The following is an 18,909-nucleotide window of genomic DNA, read 5'->3' as shown; positions in this document are numbered from 1 at the left end:
AAAGCGGTAGTTCAGATGTTAAAGTGCTTTTTCTTTTCGGTCACCGCAGTTTGTAACATCTCCATAGAAACTTGGAAACAGAACACCCTCCTTTGATAATTTTGTCCCGTCTGACGGACGCTTTCTCTGCCGTGGCTCCCGGGCCCTGGGGGCTGTGTCACTGCCAGCGAGGCCCCAGCTGTGGGCGGGGCGGGGGCAGGGGGCGCGGTCTCCACTCCACGTTGGGGCGGAGCTTGGGCTCCACACCCAGATCCCCGCCCCAGCCTCCGGGGGTCAGAGGGAGGTGCCGCCGCGGTCCGGCCACCCCCGGAGCCGTCTGCTGCCTCACAGCCTGGCCACCTGGATGTGCCGGGCGTGGTGGGGGAGGCCTGGGGGAGGCCTGGGGGCCCCTGCCTGCCCCGGCTCTGCCCACCCCACTGGAGCTGGCCCTCGCCGCCACTCCCCATCTGGGCTTCCCACCGAGCACCGCTGGGAGGGGTCCAGCTTGTCCCTGTGTGCCCAGGACCTTCCCAGCATCCCAGGAGCCTCCTTGGGCCCCCTGCCCCTGGGACCTCTCCCCAGGCAGCACTCAGCCCTGAGGACTGGGCTCCTCTGATGGCCCAGGGCAGCCCAAGAAGGCCCCTCCTCAGAAGCTCGGCTCTGCCCTGACTGCCCCACACTGGGCATGGCTGTGCCTTGGCCGCAACCCTGAGCGGGGGCTTGGGGCTGGTGGTGGACCACACTGTCTGGGGCGGCGGGCACCCTGGGTCTTAGTGGGACCTCCTGGGCCCCACTGCCAGCTTGGGTCAAGCACCACGGGGCCCCGGGGCTCCTGGCAACGGCTTCTTTTTCCTTGAGGTGTTTTACAGCATAGAGAACGTCGGAGTCGAGTCTGCCAGGACCAGACATGCCCATCCCCCTCTGCTGCTTCTGGCACATCCTTCTTAGGTTTATCAAAAGCAACTTCAGACACAACGCAAGGACAGGGGGACGGGACCTGGGAAGGGGCGCAGGGGCCGGTGCACGCCCCCGTGGTGTGTCGGCCGGGGCAGGGGCGCCTCCCCGCGTCTTGCTGTTTGCACAGGTGTCTCTTCACGTCTGACCGCTGCTCAGGCTGACTTCAGGCATTTCATGGATGTTCGGGAGGCCTGTCCCTCGCAGGGTGGCTGACGTGGGGACAGCGGGCTTCGGGGTCTTTGGCTCTGGCTTGTGAGCAGGTGTCCCAGGCCTCTGGGGTGGGCAGCCTGGGGGCCACTCAAGGGGTGGGTGGGGGTGGGTGGTCCCCAGGGGCTATATGGGGAGGCGGAGGGGCTGAAGGGATGGCTTCAGAGTGCAGGTGGGTCCCTAGGTGTGGCTGGGGGCCAGGGCCCAGCAGAGGTGTCGGCCCCTTTGGGGCTGGAGGCTAGGCGTGCTCTTGGGTCCCCAGCCCCAGGAGGGCTGACGGTTTCTCCTTGAAACCTGTAGTTAGTCCAATGTGACCTGCTGCCAGGGCCCCTGGCCCTGTGAACTCGGGGCCAGGGGGGACACCGGTGGACACTGGGGCCTTGTGGTCTGGGCATGTGGCCCCGGCATCCAGAGTGCCCCCTGACCTGGTGCTGCTGTGAGTGCAGGGCCAGAGCCATGGCCAGCCTGGGGCGTTTCGTGCCTAGGACAGTATAGATGGTTCTCGCCGTGTGGCTGGCCTCCTGGCCCTGTCCCCCTGGGCAGGGTCTGACCACGTGGTGCGGCCCCCTCCCCAGTTCTGTGGGTGGTGACCAGGGTTTCCCCACAGCAGACAGCTCGTGTCCCCCCACAAGCTCTCTCTGGGGTCCCCCCCACCTCCGATGTGCCCTCTCCAGGGCCCCCCTTCCAGGGCCATGTACTCCCAGACGTGTCCCCTTGGGGTCTCCCCTTCCAGGTGGGATGGATGGATGTTCTGCTCCCGGACCTGGTGCATTGGGCTTCTCTGGGGGAGGGGGGGCAGAGGTCTCCCCCTTTCCTCATTTTTCCCCAGAAACCAAAACCGTTAACCCCTCTCTGCCTCACCAGGGCTGATCCCAGCCTGGGGAGACTTGTGGGGACAGGTCTTGCCACCCTTGCTCAGACCCCAGCCCCTCCTAGGACCCCCAGAAGAGCTCCAGCAGTGGGCAGCTGAGACCCCCAGAGCAGGGGTCCTTGGGCCTCACGCTTCCAGAGCCGAATTCCGTGGTGTGGGGAGCAGCCCCCCCTCAGCACCAGCTGCAGAAGAGGTGGCCGAGACTCCACCTGACCTCCCGGCACCACATCTCTTTGTGTTGTGATGAAGCCTCTTGCAGTAATGACCACAGCCTCCAGGCTCCCTTGCGGCTAGGGGAGGCCGGATCAGCGGGAAGTGATTGGAGTGTCACTCCCGGAAACGTCCTCTGCGTGGGAGGAGTTTCTTCCTTCTGCGGGCTGGAATGTGGGTGTGGTGGACAGAGCTGGAGCAGCCACCTTGGACCGTGTTGGGAGTCACAGAGCCACGAGATTGATGGAGGCTAGGTCCTTGATGCACGCCCAGTCCTGAAGATTTCTTATGTGATAAAAACAAGCACTTTTCCCCTTTTAAAGCCACAGTTGTTTTTCTTTACAGCAGGTAAATTTCAAAGGGTCAAAGTGAAGAATTAAAATTCCAGAAAAAAAATCATGTCGTGGTTTTTTTAATAACCACAGAGTGGGGATCATTTTCTAAATGTGATGCAACTTCTAGAAACCCTAAAAGAGAATCTCAACATATTTAACAATGTAAAATTTAAAAAGTTGTGCAGGCACGGTAAAAAAAATCCACCATCATTCACCAGGTCAGAAGAGCAATTAGGAAGAATAATTGCAGCTCAAACCATAGAAAAATGTCCTTAACATATAAAGGTTCTACAAATCAGTTTTTAAAACACCACTAATAGGATAGAAAAAAGTGGGCAAACTATGGACTCATTTCACAGAAAAGTAAATCCAACGGGCTCTAAATATATTACAAACATTTCTTTATTGAAGTGCAGTCAGTTACAATGCGTCCGTCTCCGGTGCACAGCACAGAGTCCCCGTCATGCACACACATACGTGTATTCATTTTCATACTCTTTTTCATTCAAATTATTACAGCATATTGAATATAGCTCCCTGTGCTGTACAGAAGAAATATTTTTTTAAAAAATCTATTTTTATGTATAGTGGCTAAAATTTGCAAACCTCAAACTCCCAAATTTATCCCTTCCCACCCCCTTTCCCCTGGTAACCATAAGACTGTTTACTATGCCTGCGAGTCTGTTTCTGTTTTGTAGACGAATTCATAGCATCCTTTTTTTTTTTCTTTTTTAGATTCCACATAGGAGTGATAGCATATGGTATTTTTCTTCTTCTGGCTTACTTCACTTAGAATGACAGTCTGTAGTTCCATCCATGTTGCTGCAAATAAACATATTTAAAAAATGCTCATTTTCACTCATAGTAATAGAAATGCAAATTCAAGCTGCACTGAATGGCGATTTCTAAACTGCAGGATTGGTTGGCAAAGAATCAAAACCACAGGAAATGTGGAGGTGAGGGGTGAGCCCTCCCAGGCGCTGCTGGTGGGCAGGGCCGAGGGGGCCCCCTGGAGAGGAGTCGAACCATCCGTCCGCCCGCTGGTGGACCCGGTGCTGCAGCTCCGAGGCGTTTATCCCCAGGTGTCTTCTGACCAGGGTGAAATGACTCTACGAGGTTGCAGAATTTGGTCAAAGCAAAAGGTTAGAAACAACCTAAATGTCAAGCCCAAGGGGATGGCTAAGGTACACGGAGGCACACCTGTGGTCCAAGGCCGATGTTCGCAAACAACCAGGAAGTGCTTTACATGCCGATGTGGAGAATCTTCAAAGTAAAGAGTATTTACAAGACATGGAAGCAACCTAAGTGTCTGTTGGCAGATGACTGGGTAAGAAGATGTGGTGTGTGTATACAATGGAATATTCCTCAGCCATAGGAAAGAATGAAAAAATGCCGTGTCCAGCAACCCGGAGGGACCCAGAGATGACCATACCAAGTGAAGTCAGACAGAGACAGACAGACATCACATGAAATCACTTGTATGTGGAATCTAAAAAAACGGCACAAGTGAACTTCTGTACCAAACAAAGAGGCTCACAGACATAGCAAACAGACTTGTGGTTATGGGGGGGGCGGGGTAAACTGGGAGTCTGGGATTCGCAGACACACACTACTGTATACAAACAGACCAACAGCAAGGCCCTACTGTGCGGCACAGGGACAACATTCAGGGCACTGCAGCAGCCTATACTGGGAAAGAATACGAAAAGGGATGCGTGTGTGTAACTGAATCGCTCTGCTGTGCACGGGGGCTAACACAACACTGAAAACTGACTATACTTAAATAAAAAAAACTGAAAAAAAAAACCCTGGAAATGAAAAAAAGAATAAAGTGGACAAAGCAAAGCATGGAGAGCGTTTGTGTCCCAGAGGGAACTGGAGTCTGCAGCCTGAACGGCGCCCGTGTGGGGACGGCGTGGGGCCTGCGGCCCGGGAGCGTGTGCGGAGCCGGGCGTGCCCGAGAGGACCCCTCCGCGTGCGGCTGGCTGGGCCCCGGCCTGGGGTCCCAAGAGCTGCCTGCCCAGCTGCTTGGGGTCCTGGTGTCAAAGGACGGGCACCCCGGGGGGGCAGACATGTCCACCCACTGGCCGGGCGGCGGGGGCTGCAGGGGTCAGGCTTCGGTCGGGCGCACTGGGCTGGCGCTGTGGCGACCCCTTGGGGCACTGTGTTGCCCCCTCCTCACCCGAGGCTGTTTATAAGCCAGAAGCTCACTTTAAAAGTGCATCAATTCAATAAAAACAAACTTGGTAGTAGCGTGGTCGCCACCCTTGCTTACCGCTGAGTTACAAGGCTCAGCGTGGGCACAATTTCATGGTTGTCTCTCGGTTTACACACGAGACTTGTATTTAAAAATAAATGCCTTGATATCCTGGAGGGGTTATTTTATTTGGTCTTAAAAAGCGACATACACCAAGTTATTGAAAATTAAAAATTCATCCGTGTTCTGAGGCTCCATCGGTGGCTCACTGAGACACGGGCAGTGATTTGTCAAGGCCGAGGGGGCTGGCCTTGGATCTGTTCTGCAGACCTGGGGAGAAACCGCGGGGAGCAGAGGCTCCCTGGGGGGTCCGTCTGGGTGGGGGAGCGTGAGGAACGGGCGCCCGGGAGGGCCGGGCCCCCCCTCCCAGGGGCGCGGACGGGCGCTCCCAGCAGCAGGCAGGCCCCGGGGCCCCGGCTGCCAGGCGGCCGGTGCGGGGCACACGGGGCTGAGTCGCGTACCCGAGAGTCTCCTCTCTGCGCATGATGGGGCTCTGTGCGCTCCCTCGCTGCAGCGTGTCTCCCATTACGAATGAAAATATCTCATCTCTCGTGGTGCTAGCTCCCACCCTGAAGCCCCCAGACCCCCCCAGGCCCCGACTCCTCTTGCCTGACCTGAAACGGGTGCCCCTGGTGGAGGGAGAGAGAGGTCTGAGGCTGTGGCTGGGTCAGGGGTGGTGGGGGGCAGTGGGCAAAGGGTCCTGGGATGAGGGGGAGGGGCTGCAGGCCAGGCTCCTGCTGTTATTGATAAAACAGCCCAAATTTGCAAGTGACAGCCGTGGCCCCTCCCCCTGCCCCCCTCTGGCTCCACGCTGGCTCTGTGACCCCAGCCTCCGTGACCTGTCCCCACGGTGGGCGTGGGGCCTCAGGTGACTGATGAAGTCTGAGGACAGGCTGGGCTCTGTGCTGGTGGCTCAGCCCCCAGGTTCGAGCCGGCGGCGGGGTCACCTCCCTGGCGCCCTCCTGCCACAGGAGAAGTGGCCAGAGGTGTCTCCCCTGCCCCTCCCCGGAGCGGAGGGCTGGGCTCTAAGTGGTGGCTTGACGAACAGACACCAGCCATACACGTGCACACACACACACCCGTGTCCGTGCTTCCACCCCGCTGAGCGCGCTGAGCCCGGCGGCAGTGTCCGTGCAGAGGCTGCTGTGGACGCGTGGGTGTGCGCCTGGGGTCTGTGCTTCTGCTCCGCCCCGGGGGCCGGGCTGCGGCTGGCGGTCGGGGTTGGGGGCTGCGCAGCTGTGCCCCTCCCCGGACAGACACGCGCCCAGCCAGCCCCGGCGCGGGGAGCAGCCTGGCCAGCGGGCCCGGCCCGCTGCCTGGGGGCAGCGGCGTCTTCCTGGTGCTTGTTAATGGTGAGCACAGGCTTTTGGCCCCTGAATCACGGTATGTGATGTGCTCTAAGCCGATGTCCTTAGAGAAGCAGCACGTTTGTTTTAATTTATAAGTAGCAGACGCTTCGACTTTGCCGGCACCCCGAGTGGGTCTCAGCCTCTGTGAATATTAAACAGCCCAGAGCCGGGGAAGAAGGCTCAGAGCCGCGGGTGCAGCTGCGGGAGCTGGGCTCCGGGGGCTGGAGCAGGGCTGGGCTGGGGGGCGGCAGCTGGCTCCCTGCCCTCTGCCTCCCACCTGGCACGGGAGCCCCCAGGGCTGCCCCAGGCCTGGGTGTGCGCCCCTCCCCGCAGCGGATCCCTGAAGGGCCTGAGGAGCCTCCCTGCAGTGGTCCTCCCCCTGGGCCCCGGGCGTCCCCAGGGCCACCTGGGCGGCCCGGGGCTCTGGGCGGCTGCACCCTGAGGGGGAGCTGGACAGGCTGGGTGCTCAGGTGGGCCTCAGTTGTGCTGATGGGTGGGGTGTGGGCAGTGGCAGGAGCCCCAGGAAGCCAGAGAGTGGTGTCAGCCAGGGTGGCGGTCCTGGGGAGGTTGGGGGTGGCCTTGTGGCTGGTCTTGGACGTGAGGGTCCAGGTTCTCAGGAAGGCCAGAGGGGAGTGAAGTTGAGAGCTGGAGAAAGCGGGAGATGGGGTGCAGTGGGCATGGATTCCCTGGAAAGAGGGAAGGCCCCCAGCAAGGGGATGTATTCAGAGCAGAGGGATCTGGGGTCTGGGCCTGAGGAAGAGCCAGAGAGTGAGGCTTCCTGGACGCTGAGTGGAGAAGCTTCCAGAAGTGGAGGGCGGGTGACTGATGGGGTCAGAGTTGACCTGGAGACCACAGGTGCGGGCTGGCAGGGGGAGCCACCCGAGGAGCTGGGCTGGGACGGGGCAGCGGCCGAGGGACGGGGGTGTTTGTGTCCTCAGGACAGAATGAGCTGCCCTCGCTTACCCATCTCTGCCGGTGAGGACTGGGCCCAGCAAGCCTGGAGAAGCGGTTTGTGCGAGGGAGGCCTCTGGGAGACAGTCACTCTTGCGTGGCTGTGCTGGACGCAGGTGTGAGGTCAGACGGGGATCTTGGGTGCAGGGAAGGTCTTGTCCAGAGACACGCCAGAACTGGCCACATGTATCAACAGCCCACAGGCGGGCCCATCGGATGCCCCTGGGACGTAGGGCTGGGAGCCATGGGACCACTGGCCCCTCAGACCGCTTCCAGTCCTGCTGGGGGCACCGAGGCCAGAAACACCTGTGTTCTGGGAGCTGGCCCTTCCGAGTGGGTGGCCAGGGCCCGTGTCCTGCCAGCGAGGTCCACCGAGAGCCTTGGGGAAGGACAGGGCTGGCCGGGCAGGGGGGCTCTGCCGGGAGAGCGGGGTGTGTGCGCCCCTCCTGGCCACCGCCCTCGTCACCCCTCCTGGCTCCTGGCAGTTTGAGAAACTGGATTGTGAGTGATGAGGTTCAGCTGGATTGCTCCTGATAGATTCCTGCAAGTTAATTGAAAATAAAATGCATGATCTTTTCTTTTGATGAGAGAAGGCAGATTTAGCAGGAACGAATCTGCAGTGGGGCTGGGGGCACTTGGAGAGTGCGGAAGGAAGTCAAAGTTGGAAGGCATTTGAAACCCATGGCGGTTCCCTCCAGACAACGCGCACCGTGCTGCACTAGCGCCGGCTGCCGGCGCCGTCCTCGCCCGCCGCGGCCGCCCTCGGGTTCACTGGCATTGTCTCTTAATCACGTCACGTCGATGGAATTTGCTTCTGATTATAGTGACTGTCCCCAGGAAACTGGACTCTGAGCCAGCAGCTGGGAGCTGGAGCCGGGAGGCCGGTGGGGGCGGGAGGGGGCCTCGCACCACAGCCCTGCGGGACCCCCCCATGGGCCCCGATGCCCACCCGTGTGGGTCGCCCGCTCACAGCCGTGGTCCTGACACAATTCCTGCCCCACTTCCTTCCCACGGGATCTCAGTGTCCAGCTCAGCCCAGGATGCAGTGGCCCTGGTGCTGAGGGGTGGGGCTGCTGGTAGCATTGTCCCCTGGGCTCCTGGGCGTTCAAGCCCCGGCCGGAGACCAGCCGCACCAGCGGTCGCGTCAGTGTCCCTGCTGCAGAGCGCAACTGCCCACTGCAGCGTTTCTTACCACGTGCGCGTGTTGTCGCTTGGTGTCTGCGCTCAGCTGGGTGGTTGGCATCGCCCTGTTTCTTTTGGGTGTAGGACTGCAGCGCCCTTTCCTGCTGGCTGTCCGCCAGAGGCTGGCCCTGACGTGGCCGCGGTCCCGCATGAGGAAACCCTGTGCGCACGGTCGTGGGCGCCCACACTTGCATCCTGTTCTCTTGGCCAAAAGCATGTCACGGGTCCTGTCCACAAGGGAGGGGCCACCCCAAGTGTGGGCACCAGGGTGTGGGGCCACGGGACCACGCCAGCTTCTGTCTTCTGGGCCCCCTCAGGTGAATGTTACCACCCAGGGGTCTGAGCCCCACATGTGCACGTGCGCCCTGGGGCAGGGGAGGCTAGGTGCCCCTTGCCGGGTTTGCCAAACTGGCCTGGGCCTAGCCTCCCTCTCCTCCGTCAAGCCCCTCCTCCCTGCCCACCCAGACCTTCTGGCAAAGGCAGATGTGTCTGCACCAGAGACAGAGCATCTAAACAGTGGGGCAAAAAATAAAAGAACTGCAAGGAGAAATGGACAACTCCTCTCTGATGGACACAGCAACAGTCCTGTTAGTGGTGGGCAGACCCAGCAGGCAGGAAATTATGAAGATGCAGCTGAACTCGACAACCCCATCCATCAACTGGACCTAACTGACGTCGGTAGCCTGCTTCATCCAGCAAAGCAGAAAACAGATTATCCTCAGGCTCGTGTGGAACATTCACCACAGCAGGTCCCATTCTGGGCCATAAAACACACCCTAACAGATGTAAAAAAGCAGAAATCATAAAAGGCATGCTCTCAGACCACAGAGGAATTAAACCAGAAATCAGCAAGAGAAAGGTAGCTGGGAGATCCCAAAATACTTGGAGAGTAAAACACATAAACGTCAAAGAAAAGTCTCGAGAGATTGAAGAATACTGTGAAGTAAGTGAAAATGAAAACACCGGTTACCAAAGCCGGCAGGACGCGGCACACACGGCGCTTGTGAGGAAATTTACAGAGGAACGCGCACATGAGACGGAGGAAAGATCTGAGACCGGCGATTAAGCTCTCACCTTAGGAAGCTAGAAAGCAGAGCAAATTAAATCCAAACTAAGGAGGAGAAATAAACAATAAAAAACAGTCAAAGTTAATGAAATTTGAAACAGAAAAACAATAGACAAGATCATTGAAACTAAAAGTTTGTTCTTTGAAAAGATTAATAAAACTGATAAATCTCTAGCCAAGCTGAGAAGAATAGAATAACAAACTGATCATGTCGGAGAGATGAGTCACCACTACAGATCCCGTGGACGCTGAGCGGACAGCGAGGGCGTACTGTGCCCCACAGATTTGATAACCAAGATGAAACGGACCGATTTCTTGAAAGACACAGTTTGCAAGAAGTCCCACAAGGAGAAACAATCCTCATAGGCCTCTGTCGAAGAAATTGAATTGGCGATGAACCTTCCCAAACAGAGAGCACCCAGATGGCCTCCCTGGTGCACTCTGCCAGGCTTTTAAGGAGAAATTATACCAATTCTCCACAGTCTGTTCTGGAAAATAGAAGCAGAGAGACCATCTTGTAACACATTCTAGAAGCTACATTACCCTAACACCAAGACAAAGACATTAATTACAAGAAAAGAAAACTATCGAGCAATGCTTTTTATAAGCATGAGATGCAGACGTTCTCAGCAAAATATTAGCAAAACGAATCTGACCATGTGTAAAAAGAATACACTGAGACAGCGAACAGGTGGGGTTTGTTTCACGTAAGCCAGGTTGGTTCAATGTCCAAAAATATCAGTGAAGGAATCCATCACGTCAACAGGCTAAAGAAGAAAAAAAGTCATGCAATTACATCAACAGATGCAAAAAAGCCATTTGACAAAACCCAACACCCACTCGTGGTAACAACTCTCAGCAAAACAGGGATGCAGGGAACTTCTTCAACTGGAACGTCGGCGGAGCACCCACAGGGGGCTCAGGGGTTAGGACCAGAAGCCTTCCCGCTCATGTCTGGTGGCTCAGTGCAGGGCCACCTCCTCCAGGCAGCCCTCTGGACTCCTCCCTCCCTCTTCTCCGGGGTCCGCAGCCCCTGCTGCCGTCGTGACTCGCCCATCCGTGTGTCTGCTGCTCCTCTTCCTGCGAGCTCCCTGAGGGCAGGCTCATGTTCCTGAGTCTGGCAGGGGGGCTGCAGGCAGGATGCGTGCGCTGAAGGAAAGATGAAACAACACGACAGACCATACCTCAAGGGGTTTTTGGAGGGAGGAGCTGAATCTGGGGGGAGGGGCAGGGTTCAGAAGGCTGCTGACTGGTGTGGCTTGGGTGGCTGAGAGGGACATTCTGAGGTGTGTGCAGAATCCAGGCCAGTGACCGTCAGCTGGTCCCCAGTGGCTGTTGTCTCCACTGTGTGATGGATGGGTGGGTGGGTGGGTGGGAGTTGGTGATCGACCCACAGGATGAGTCCTCAGGGGTGAGTAAGGAGTTACCTGGGTGCATTTATGTCACACCTCCAGGCGAGAGGAGGCTTAGAGCTCAGCAGGGGCATAATGAGGTCTGGGCAGTTCCTGGTGATCTTGAGGGTCATCCATCTAGCTCTCCATCTGTCAGCCCATCATCCACCCACCCACTCCCCATGCATGCATCCATCCACCCATCCACCCACCCACTGGCCGATCCATCCATCCACCCATCTATTCATCCATCCATTCATCCACCCCAAACCCAGTGGTCCCTCCATCTGTCCATCCATCATCCATCCAAAATCCATCCATCCACCCACCTGCTGACCGATCCATCCATGCATCCACGTATCGAGGAAGTTCTAAGCACATGAAGGTGTGTTGTTTAAACTGAGTGCTCAGAGAAGACGCCAAGTGCAGACAGAGGAACAAAGACAAAAACTGCAGCCGACTTACCCGCAGAAGCCGTAGAAGCCAGGAGACGGCGGTGAGTGAGCTGGGGGCATTTGTGTGCCGGAGTCCTGTCTGCTTCTCCAGGAGCTCCCGCCAGCTCACTCACAGGGCCTGATGGCCTGGGGGGCGCGCGTGGCCTGGCTCCTGTGGCCACCAGCTCTTTGGCCGGTTTCCTTCTGGAGCCCTGATCACCACCTGATCGTCAGCATCACTACCTGTCAGGCTAAACGCCCAAAGTTTTGACTTCACGTTTGGAGCGGTCTGACGAGGCCCTGGCTCGGGGTCTTTCTGGAGACACGTCTCTGCTGTGGACCTTACTCTCCAGGGACGCGGTGACATTTGCTCCTCCTCTGGTTCACAGCGGTCAGCTCTGATGCATCACCACATGTGGCCCCGGCAGGTGTCCTGGCAGGTGGCCCCAGGAGGCGCACTTGCCCTGTAGCTTGCTTGTCCCCAAGAAAACAATTTGAAGAGATTTAGAAAAATGTGTCTGACTCAGTTATAAATTAAACTCCAATTAGTGGTCCCCTTCCGACTTTGTAGACAAACCATTATTTCTGTTTCCCAACAAGTGTACAAATAACACAAATAACCGTCTCCCAGGGACTCCTGCATTCAGGGCTTGTTGGGGGGGCTCCTCGGATCCCACTCAGGGCGCTCTGACATCATGGGGTCCCCGGGTCCTGAGCCTGGGACCGTGGCGGGCAGTGTCCTCTAAGCTGGAGAGGGGGCTTGGGCCTTGAGGGACGTGTGTGGTCCAGCTGGGGCCGGCAGGGCCCTCCCCTGCTCTGTCCTCCTGGTCCCTTGGGGGGGGGTCCAGGGTCCCTGCCCTCCAGGCCTCTTGTGGTCAGTGCCGCCTCTGGAAGCTGCCCCGGCCCGCTGCTCCCAGGGCAGGCCCGGGCTCCATGGGGACGGCCGAGGTGGCTTCTGCCCCACGGCCGTCTGCATCCGCAGACGCACGTCCATCGCCTGCTGTGTGCTGGGTGCTAGGCGTGGCGTGTGAGCAGGTCAGGGCTTCTGTGAACACTGTTTAGGGCCCCCTGGGATCTGAGAATGTTATTTTGTCACAAAGCCTGTTGGGTCGTCTCCGCCATCAGATGTGGGTTTCCGGGAAAAAGTTGTAAAATTGCTCAGGGTCTATTTGAAGAGGATTTTCTGACGATGTTGAGTGTAAGCAGTGATTTTTATTAATAAAAATTAGTTTTGCTTAAAAGCAAGAATATAGTTTAAAAGATATTTAGAATTTGAATTTCTGTGAAGTAGCTGATCTAAAAATAAACAGGAGGAGGCAGTTGGGGTGAAGTCTGCAGGGAGCACAGGGTTTTCCTGAGCAGGACGTGGGGGCCGGCTCTGTTCCCCATCCTGGGTCCCTGTGGCGTGGTCTGACCTGGTGGCCACCTGACCAGGCAGCACGGCCCCCCCAGGGGTCAGCTCCGGCCTCCTGGGCCTGGGGAGGGAAGGGACCCAGAGGCTGTCCAGTGTGGCACTGCCCTTTTCCTTGCGAGGGGCCTCTCTGGGGGACTCGGGTCCAGTAGGAGGTGGAAGTGGGGGTGGCAGTGGCCCTGCCCACGTGGACCCAAGGCCTCTCCGTTCCAGCCCCTTTGCCTCCCAGGCAGCCCAGGCCCTCCCTGCACGCCCAGTGCCTGAGCCTGGGGGTCCCATCTCCCGAATCTGCCCCGAGCAACCAGGCTTAGCCGGGCAGGGGAGGCCGAGGGCGGGCCAGCCTCAGACTTGGCCCCCAGGCCCCTTGGAGGGCGTGGCAGGCAGCAGGCATTTTCCACGGCGTCTAAGGAGCTGGTGTTGATTCTCTCAGCCACTGCCCTGGTGGAGGGGCCCTGTCTGCGGGGTTCCCGGGGGCCCCGTCTCCTGGGCGACCCCCGCCCAGTCCCACTGCTGGTGTCATTCCCTGAAGAGCCACCAGGTGGCAGGCGTGTTCTTTGCTGGCCTGGTGCCGGTGACAGGACTAACCTGACTAGACTGATGTCTGTGACTCCTAAGTTTGGGAGAAAAGCATAAAATATACAACAAGGAAAAGTTTAATGATTTGGGGCAGAGTTGGGACACGCCCTTGGGATCTGAAATGGTACCTGGTATCAATTCACGGGCATGTTTGCGACCAGGACAGCGAGACCTGGGGCGTCTGGGACCCTGGGCGGGGGTGCAGGTGGGGCATGGGCGCGGGGCCCCGTGGGGGCTTCACTCCCTGGCTGGGGGTGTTCTGCGTTTGGCTTCTGATCACCCAGGGTGCGGAGGGCGCTGTGGACCCGGAGACTCCCCTGCCGGCCCAGCGGGCAGGGCGCAGCCCCCAGGGTGATGCTTGGGCCCGGCCAAGCCCAGCCCACCCCCCATGGTGTCCGGAAGCCCCTCCTGCAGGGAGCCCCATCTGGGGGTTTGGAGCCTAGAGGTGGGGGGCCCCCCCCTCTGGAGCCCACTCAGTCGGGCTGAGAAGGAGCAGACGCGGGGGCTGTGGGCACAGGGCCCATCCTGGACACGGGCGGAGGCCCAGCTGACCGGCTGGGCTCCTCCTCGTCACTCATCTTGACCCCAGGCGCCCCGGCCCCTGCAGGGCAACCTCAGGGCCCATGTCAGGGGAGGGGTCACCTCTAGGTGACATTCACGTTTCCCTTTCCTTCACACTGCGGCCCTCGGCATGGGGCTCCGAGCGTAGAGTGACCACCAGAGGCAGGCGTGGGGTGGGGGGCGAGGGGCTGGGTGTCTGGGACGCCGCCCCTGAGGGCGGGCAGTGCAGGGGGCGAGTGAGAATGGGAACTCAGAGCCCCCTTTCAGCCCCGCAGCAAAGCCGCGAGGCTGAGGGTCGGCTCATCCCTAGGCGGGGCCAGGACACGAGAGGCTGGGTCTCATTAGTTCGGCGCCTTTGACAGCTCGTCTGCGGCCCAGCCACTCCCTAGCGGTGGACACGGCGGCGATGACGTGTTTCCCAGATGAGGACAAAGCTCACCGTAGCACCTCGTAGACAGAAGTGTTTTCTTTGTTTGGAAGAGTTGGGAGGGCGTCAGAGCAGGAGGCCGGAGGGTGTGGCCGGCCCACTCTTTGTTCTCCTCCCTCTGAGGTCCCTCTGAGGAGGTGGGGCCAGCTAGGAGCGGGCCACAGCGGGGGCTGGGGCTGGGGGGGGGCAGCCCTGGGTCTCCAGAGGCTGGAAGAGGCAGGTAGAGCCCCCTGGGGGTTCCTCACACTGGCCTGGACCCCGCTCAGGGCCCAGTTTCAGGTGACGGGGGGCTCCTGGCTGTGCCGGCGGTGCCTCCCCTGGCAAGGGGGCTGCTGGGGTGATGTGAAGTGACAGGCGGCTCTGTGGTCGCAGGTCCCCTCCTCGAAGACACACAAGGCCTGGGGCTCCTCCCCGAGCCCGACCCCCTCATGACGACTCCTCACCACAGTCAGACTAAATGTGTCCCCAGGACACCTGTGTGTGCAGCCCGCGCCCTCCCAGCCCACCTCCCGGCTGGCTGCGTCCCAGGGGCCTCTCCTCACGGCTCGGAGTGTCAGGGGCAGCTGGCACTTTCCCCATCGTTTCTAGGAATTTGAAACTGGAGCTGGGCGTGGCGCCTTCAGCAGATCCGGACCACCGTCTTGCTGGAGTGGGAACTCTCCTTCAGACCCTCCAATGTGAAATTCGTTCTAGAGCGTTCTAGCTCAGAGGACGTGGCTTGGCACCAGCTCTCAGATCCAGCAGGCCCAGGCAAGTGCCTGGAAGTGAGGGCAGCTGTGGTCCATCCACCCCGGAGGTCAAGGTCACGTGGCCTCCCGGAGGTGCTGAGCTCAGAGCTTGGCCTCAGTCAATAAATGTGGATTAACTTATTGGATGGCGACGACTCGCCGCCCAGGAGAGAGAGGGCGAGGCTCTGCCACGTGGTGGTGGTGGTGGTGGGGCAGGCAGGAGAGGCTGCTGCTGGGACCTGGAGGGGCCGGGGGGCTGCGAGGGTGGCCGGAGCACAGGGCCATCCTCATCCCCGGCGCCGTCACTGGCGGAGGGAGGGGTTTTGCAGACAGGCGCCTGGGCAGTTATCTTGGGGGGTAACTTAAGGGACCAAAGAGGGGGGTAGCCAGGGCGCAGCTGCACGTGCCGGCGGGTAGTCTGGAACAGAGACATGAATTTTAGCGTGATAGTACCAGTTCCAAGGTGGTAGTTGCAGGGGATCCACAGCCCGCTCATCAGCAAAACCAGAAGACGTGCAAACACTTTTTAAAAACCCATTTAAAGTCTCTGGAAATTGTCCTCTGGGCGGACAGCAAGTGAAGACATATTTATTCAATAAAATCTACTAAAACTTGGTAAGAAGGCCGAGACCCCGTGGCGTTTGTGCCAGGACCCTCTCCTTTCCTCCTGCCCACCAGCCCAGCTGGATGGAAGCTCAATTCCAGGCAGACAAAGCCAGCCGTGATGGCACTCGCCCTCCCCGCAGCCCCGGCGGCCGCTGTAGCACACCAGGGCAGCCCGCCAGCACGCCTCGCCCCTTCCAGCTCCAGGAGGGCCTGCGCTGCGTTCCCGGGGAGCGTGGCCGAGGTCGGAAGCCCCCGCCACGCCTGGCCCCCCGTCAGGTGGAGGCTTTACCCAGGCGTGGTGGGTTGACCACCCTGCCCCTGCTCTTTCGTGGAGGAGAGTCAAGTCAAGGCAAGACTGAGGACCACAGGGCGTGCCTGGCCCTGAGCAGAGGCTCTGAGACTCTGCCAGAGGGAGAGGTGGTCCACAGAAAAGTGCCCGCGGCTCCCCGAAGGAGCCTACTTCGTTTGAAACCGAGCGTGCGGAAGTTCAGGCCTCTTGGAAACAGCAGCTCCTCTCGGCTGACAGCAGCACGCTGCCCTCTGCGCAGCTGGGCTCCCAGAAAGGCCGGGGAAGAGCCCTCCTGGGTCAGGACGAGCCTTGCAGACGGCCTCAGAGGGCGCCCGAGTCTGGGCTTGGATGGATCGGCCCGCTGAGCGGTCTGGCGCCAGCCCAGGGGACAGCAGGGCGATCGCAGGGGACCCGTGGCGCTCACAGGCTGGTGTGACGCCAAATGCGGCACACAGCTGGACAGGGAGGCAGGGAGAGAGGCCAGCAGTGGGAGCCCTGCCGAGACCCCTGTCATCCAGGGTGACTGCCCAGGCCCATGGCCAAGTCCCCGGAGTGACACCAGAGGCTGCACACTGAGGGAAGTGGGCGTCACTGCAGTGACCAGCCCATGTCGCAAAGCAAATAACGCAACAGCCCTGGGGGGGCAGCGAGGTTGGTTTAAGATCTGAAGTCAGTAAAATAAAGGGCAAAACCCCATGATCATCTCAATAGATGCAGAAAAATACCCGACAGAATTCAAAGCCCTTCATGATGGAAACACCAGACTAGGAGTAAGAGGGAAGTCCTCCAACCTGGTCAAGGGCGTCTATGAAAAAGGCGCAGCTTACGTGAGACCCACTGGGGAGAGACCGGATGCTTTTCCCTAAGACCAGGAATGAGACGGGAACGTCCACTCGAGCCGTCTTTTCAGCATCACACTGGAGGTTCTAGCCAGGGCACGAGGGGAAGAAAGACTTAAAGGGCATCTATATGGGGACAAGAAGAGGTAAAACTATTGCCATTTGCTGATGACATGATTTTGTACATAAAACCCTGAGAAATCTACTGAAAACTATTAGAGCTAATAAACAAGTTCACGATGGTTGCAGGTTACAAGATACATATGCAAAAACAAATCGCATTTCTATATAGTAGCACTGAGCAAACTAAACTAAAATTAGGAAAATGATTACATTTATAGTAACATAAAAATAATAAAACACTTAGGAATAAGTTTAACAAAAAGAAATGCAGACTGGTACTCTGAAAACTACGAAACATTATTGAAAGAAATTAAATTAGATCTAAGTAAATGGAAGGATATCCCATGTTCATGGATCCGAAGATTTAATATTGTTAAGTTAGTAAAACTCCCAAAATTGATCTACAGATTCAGTGTAAACCCTATCAAAATCTAAGCTGATCTCTTTGTAGAAAGAGGAAAGTCATTCTGAAATTCATATGGGATTTCAAGTGACCCTGAGTAGCTAAAACAATCTTGAAAAAGAAGAACAAATTTGGAGCACAAGCAACAAAGGGAAAAACTGAGGAGCTGGACTTCATCAGAATGAAGAAGGTGGGCATCAAAGGACACTGTCAAGAAAGTGAGAAGACGGCCCAGAGAATTTGAGAAAATATTCACAAATCACACCAGGTAATGATTTGTGTCTAGAATATACAAGAATTACACACGGTATCGCTACAACTCAATAATACAATGATAAATTTATTAAAAAATGAGCAAAAGATCTGAAAGCTATTTCTCTGAAGAAGATATGCAAATGGCCAATCAACACACGAAAAGACGACCAACAGTCTTAGTCCTCAGGAAAATGCAGACCAGAACCACAGAGACACCACCTCATGCCGGGTAGGACGACTAGGCTCTGAAGGACGGCGTACCGGTCTTCGGCTGGTCAGAAAGACAGGCGGTGTGGCCACTTTGGGAACCAGTTTAGCACCTCCTCAAATGGTTACATGTAGACTCAGGAGGACTCAGGAGTTCCACTCCGAGGTGTGTGTTTCCCGAGAGAAGTGGAAACACGCGTCCACACAAAACTTGTACCCAAGTGTTCACAGCAGCATTGTTTGCAATAGTCCCAAAGCGGAGACAATCCAAACGTGTGTCGGGATAAATAACGAAATAAAATGCGGTATATCCGCACAGCGGGGTATTGTTCAGCCGTTAAAGGCACTGAGATACTGACACATGCTTCAGCAGGGTCGAACTTTGACAACATGATGCTGAGTGAAGGGAGCCAGTCTCAAAGGACCGTGTATTGTAATGTCCCATTTATGTGACCCTTCCACAGCAGACAGATCGACAGAGACAGAAAGCAGCTTAGTGGTTGCAGGGGCCGGGGGAGTGGGAGTGTGTGTGTGGGGTGATGAAGGTGCCCTGAAGTTGATGGTGGTGGGAGATGTGCACTGAGTCGTGCACTTGAACGGGTGAGTTGAACGACGTATGAATTGCACTTCAGTAAAGCCATTAAATACAGAAATGGTAACTAATGAAAGCTCCTTCATCCGACCACCCCACTGGGAGGCAGGGGCAGGAGGGCACGAGCCTGAAGGAGGTTTAGCCTCTGGGACCTGGAGGTTAAAGATGGTGCCGGTGCCCACGGGCGCCATGCAGGCGCGGTCGTTCCCCAGCCCGAGCAAGTTATCATTTTTATGGAGTTGCTGTTCCAATTATGGCCATATTTGTAATTAGTTTGGAAACTATTACTTGCCTTATTACTCTTGTTTCTTTTAAGTCAAAATTCTCTGCTAATTACTAACCATAATTTTAAAGACAAAGGGCAGAAGTTGGGAGGAGCTGTGCGTCTCTCTGACTCCTGCACGTATATACTGTCCACTTTTCATTACCCTGGCGATGCGGACATGCACATGCGTGAACTGAACATTCCCCTCTCTCAGCAGGGATGCTGGCCTCTTCTCCCAGGGCCAAAGACAGAAGCAGATGGCCCAGGCCAGGGGAGGCTGCTGTGGGGATGCGTCAGGGCCTCTGGCTTTCCTGTGCCTGTGACCTCTCGCCTCTGAGCAAGGGGCATCTCCTTGGAGGGCGACGCGCCTGGATGGAGGAGACTTTGGTGTGAAATGTCCTTTCTTTGGTCCACCCATCTATCCATCCATTCACCCAC

The sequence above is a fragment of the Camelus ferus genome, chromosome 12 (assembly GCF_009834535.1).
Source record: "Camelus ferus isolate YT-003-E chromosome 12, BCGSAC_Cfer_1.0, whole genome shotgun sequence".
Classification (NCBI taxonomy): Eukaryota; Metazoa; Chordata; class Mammalia; order Artiodactyla; family Camelidae; genus Camelus; species Camelus ferus.
The sequence above is the reverse complement of the archived record's forward strand: the minus strand, read 5'-3'. Positions refer to the sequence as shown.